At 47.6% G+C, this 5,057-nt stretch overlaps 1 pseudogene; it reads right to left on the minus strand.

The window, feature by feature from the left end:
* Positions 1-3,871: 3,871 nt before the first annotated feature.
* Positions 3,872-4,555, minus strand: LOC101596043 (annotated as a pseudogene).
* Between the last annotated feature and the right edge of the window lie 502 nt (positions 4,556-5,057).

The raw sequence follows: 5,057 nt of genomic DNA on the forward strand, positions 1-5,057 counted from the left end.
CATCCAAGACACAGAGTACTTTGGACCGTGGGGAGATCATCAACCCCTTCACAGTGAAGTGAATTTGGTCCTTCATTTTGCTTAATAAGTCTCTTCCCAGAAGTGGGTAGGGGAAATCAGGGATAACCATAAAGGAGTGAGAGACTGTACCTCTTCCTAGATCCACTGAGTGTTTGGTGGTCTATGGGTATATGTTGGTGTCATTGCTCCTTGGAACCAGGTCTACTTCCCCAACAGGGATCCCATGGATGATTTTAGAACAGAGTGATGATCCATCATATATACTGGAAAGTCAACTGGTTGCCCTTCCACTTTCAAAGTTACCCAAGGCTTGAGGAGGGGAGGTGAGCCCCTAGGCCTCAGTCATCCAGTCCAGCCAGTTGAAAGACCTTTGGTGGGTTCCCAGAGCGCACTTGTCTTCATTTTCTTTGGGGGCATTCTCCCTTCCAGTGGTGTATCTCCTTGCAATAGGCACATTGGTCCTTTTTAAGGGGTGGCTGAGAGGTGGCATCTCTGCAGTTGTTGTGGTTGGTCCTCCTAAATGATTGGCCTCCCTTGTAGTCCCTAAGGCCCCTCTTATCTCCTACCCCTGCTGCCAAGAGGACTTTAGTTGGTCCCTTGTTCTGTCGTTCCTCTGGGATTTCCCTGTTGTTGTAAATCTTAGTAGTGACTGCAACTAATTCAGAGAGGTTTTTACCTTCAAATCCATCTAGATGCTGGAGCTTTCTTTGAATATTCAGGCTGGCCTGGCTAACAAAGGCCATATTGATGGCCATCTGATTTTCTGGTGCCTCCAGATCCAGAAGAATGTAGGTTCTGTAAGCCTCTAATAATCTTTCTGGAAAGGCACCAGTAGACTCATCCTTCCCCTGAATTACCTGACTAACTTTTGACAAATATGTAGGTCACTTAGAAGTAGCCTGGAGACCATCCTGTAGAACCTGGCAGTAGACTTTTAGCCACTCCCTATCTTCAGGTGAGTTGGGATACCATTCCCTTGGGTCAGGGTGAGTGGTCTGGAAAGCAACATTAATGCAGGCTTCCACTGAGGAGTGGTCGGACATCCACCCTGCCCTGGGACCACTTTCCAGTACTCTCTCTGAATATGGTCCCTTTCCTCTGTGGTAAACCAGCTCTGGAGGAGCTGCTGGCAGTCCTTCCAGGTGGGTTGGTGAGTAAAGAGGACAGTGTCAAGGAGGTCTATGAGAGCCTGGGGTTTCTCCGTAAAAGAAGGGTTTTGAAGTTTCCAATATACAGGTCACTGGTGGAAAAGGGAAAATCAGTGAGGTACTGATTCCCATCATCTTAAGTAGCTTGCAGAGTAAGGGCCACTGCAGTCGGGGGACAGGGTTTTCCTGAACGGGTATGGAGGGGACTAGGAGAGGGATTCCCGGTGGGTGCTTGGGCCGTAGGAATGGAAGATGAAGGCTGGGGAGACGGGCTCGGTTCAGCCCTGGAGGGGCCTTGCTGTGGGTTATAAGGAGTGGGGAGGTCTTCCTTAGGAGAGCCTGAAGAAAGGAGTACTTCTGGAGGCTGATTCTTCTTCTCATTCCCCCTGGGTAGGAGCGAGAGGATGGCAGACTTGTTAGTAATAGGAAGATCCAGAGGTTTTTTTTTTGTTTTTTTTTTTTTTTAAGGTAGAGTCTCACTCTATCCCAGGCTGACCTGGAATTCACTATGTAGTCTCAGGGTGGCCTTGAACTCACAGCGATCCTCCTACCTCTTCCTCATGAGTGCTGGGATTAAAGGCGTGTGCCACCATGCCTGGCTAGAACCAGAGGTTTTTAACCAGGAAGGGGGATCAAAGAGGAGGTAGCGCCAAGCCACAATATAGGGTCCTTGGTCCAGGTGGCTGGGGTGGCCAAAAATGACTGTCTGGGTTTTAAGAATCAGGTTCACATCAAAAGTTTGCTCTGGTGGCCAACCAACCTGGAAGGCAGGCCACTCAAGGGAGCAGAAGGTCCCAAGTTTTCAAGGTTTCACTTTGGCTGCTGAGACTGCTGCAGCTTCCTGAAAATCCTTAAAGTGAGAGAGAGCGAGATCAAGGGGGGTTGAGAGCTGAGAGGAAAAATGTCCCATGGTCAAAATAAAGTTGAGGGAGACAGAAAAACAAAGGATAATGACAAAGATGACAAAGAGGAATGGTTTCAACCATGCTCACTTCTCTCACATCTTAGACTGGTCTAAAATCATTTGTCCCTGGTTTGTGAACTGGAAGAAGGTGGGCATTCCATGGTGAGTGACACAGGACCAGGCTCCCCACCGCTCTCAGCCATCTGATGTGGACTGTGATACCCCTTCTTGTCTCCATGCTGACAGGATACTGTTTGACTTGTATTGGTGAGGCTTGACTAGTCAATTGGACCACCACTGGTGCATGGTGATCTGCCAGCCCAGGTGGGTTGTTTTCCGCCCACACCTCGGGGATGTGGCCCTGGAGGTCTATTAAATAAGAATTCTTCTGGGCTTTGACGCTAGATGCAATTAGGAGAGATTCCTCACTGAGGAGGCAGGTGAGCATCAGCCTGACAGGGGGTTGCCCTCTAATTCTCAGCTGGGTTTTGTCTTCCTGAAAGGAGATGGTTGCCTGTAGTTTGTGTCTCTGCCCAGGAGTGGGTATGGGCAGTCTGGAATCACTAGGAAGGAGTGGTGATGGTTCTTCCTCCTAGGTCCATGACTTGGTCCTCTGACCAGTGGTAGGTTTGCTGGGACCCTTTGGCCCCCTGTATAAACATTCTATCTTTTGACAGGGGTCCTTCTGGCTTCTTTAAAAAAATTTTTATAAGCCAGGCCTGGTGGTGCACACCTTTAATCCCAGCACCTGGGAGGCAGTGGTAGGAGGATGGCTGTGAGTTCAAGGCCACCCTGAGACTACAGAGTGATTTCCATGTCAGCCGGACCTAGAGTGAGACCCTACCTCAAAAAACAACAGCAACAACAAAATTTTATTTTAGAGAGAGAGAGAGACAGAGAGAGAATTGGCATGCCAGGGCCTCAGCCAGGGCAATTGAACTCCAGACTCTTCCACCACCTCATGGGCATGTGTGAGCTTGCACTTGCCTCACCTTTTGTGTGTCTGTCTTAGGTGGGACCTGAAGAGTTGAACATGGGTCCTTAGGCTTTGCAAGCAAATGCCTTAACCCCTAAGCCATCTCTCCAGTCCCCATTCTGGCTTCTATTTGTGTGTGTGTGTGTGTGTGTGTGTGTGTGTGTGTGTGTGTGTGTGTGTGTGTTTGAAGTAGGGTCTTGCTCTAGCCTGGGGTGATCTGGAATTCACTGTTTAGTCTCAGGGTAGGCTCAAACTCACAGCAATCCTCCCACCTCTGCCTCTCAAGTGCTAGGATTTTAGACATGCACCACCACACCCGGTTCTGGCTTCTTTATAACTGAGTAGACAACACCAGTATCACACAGAAAATTTACTGGTTTGCTCCCCACGTTTATTTATTTTTTAATTTTATGTTTATTGACAACTTCCATAATTATAGACAAGAAACCATGGTAATTCTCTCCCCCCTACATCCCCCTTCATACCTCACTCTCCATCATATCCCCTCTCCTTCTCAATCAGTCTCTCTTTTATTTAATTTTAATTTAATTAATTAATTTATTTTTTGTTTTTCGAGGTGGGGTCTCACTCCCGCCATGGCTGACCTGGAAATCACTCTGTATTCTCAGGGTGGTCTCAGTCTCATGATGATCCTCCTACCTCTGCCTCCCGAGTTCTGGGATTAAAAGTGTGTGCCACCATGCCCAACTTCTCTCTCTCTCTCTCTCTCTCTTTTTGAGTTTAAATGCACTTTATTTTTAGACAACCTACATGACATGTTTTTTTTTTTCCCTTAAAAAAAAAAACCACAACAATGCCTCTACTCCAAATAAGTCAGTCAAAATAAAAGGTCAAGATGACATCAGTCCCGTTCTTCTAGTCTGGGTGTTGTATGGATGGCAAGCAGCAGCTGGCTGCAATGACAGGCGATAGATCCAAATGACTGCGGATGTGTTAACATTTTTCCATTTCTAAACCATACTTAAAGAAAATCATGAAAGGAGTTACACCATCTTCACAGTAGTACAGGAGAGCAACCATACCATCTGGATTCATATTTTCACCAATAAAAAACTGGTAAGTTATTGAAATTAGTAAGAATGTGCTTGATTTGCTCTGCAGCCCCTGTCATAAAAGGCTTTACTCTTTCTGGTTTCTGTTCTTCCAGTTTGCCTTTGAGTGATTTCATGTAATCTTTGATGTATTTGTTGTAGGCCTCTCTTGTGAAGCTGGTTTCCTGAAGGTGATGGTTCATGACAATATCAACACCCGTGACTACTGACTGTGCTTTCAGTGCCTTCGCCCTCCGGGCCTTCAGCGGAGGCATTTCCACCATGAGCGAGTCATCCATGTTATCCTCTGTCCTACTGACCATCTTGCCCTCCACCTCCAGGCACAGGCCGTCGCGATCTCCCAGATCTTGTAGGTGTCTGAGAACAGCTCATCGTGGCTGATGAGGTCCCGGTAGATGATCATGATGGCGGCTGGAGGGAGACGGTGGCGGCCCTAGCCTCGGAGCTCGGAGCGAGCGCGGTGCAGCAGGAGCAGCGCTGGGGGGAGGGGAAGGGGGCAGAAAAGGCCCCCCAACTTCTCTTTTATTGTTGATGTCATCATCTTTTCCTCCTGTTATGATGGCTTGTGTAAGTAGTGTCAGGCACTTCAAGGTCATGGACATCCAGGCCATTTTGTGCCTGGAAGAGTGCATTGTAAGGAGTCCTACTCTTCTTTTGGCTTTTGCATTCTTTTTGCCACCTCTTCTGCAATGGACCTTGAGTCTTAGAAGTTGTGATAGAGATGTTTCGGTTATGAACACTCTGTCACTTCTTCTCAGCACTATGGTGCCTTCTGAGTCGTCCCAAGGTCCCCCCCATCTAAAAAGAGAAGCTTCTCTAACCAAAAGTGGAAGTAGCATTAGTATATGGTTATGAACATTATGAAGAGTGCTTCCTGGGCAGTTTGCTGGGCATAATATGTACATTTAGGCAGACAGGAGCAGGTGTTGCACCCC

Source organism: Jaculus jaculus, chromosome 17, assembly GCF_020740685.1.
Source record: "Jaculus jaculus isolate mJacJac1 chromosome 17, mJacJac1.mat.Y.cur, whole genome shotgun sequence".
Lineage (NCBI taxonomy): Eukaryota > Metazoa > Chordata > Mammalia > Rodentia > Dipodidae > Jaculus > Jaculus jaculus.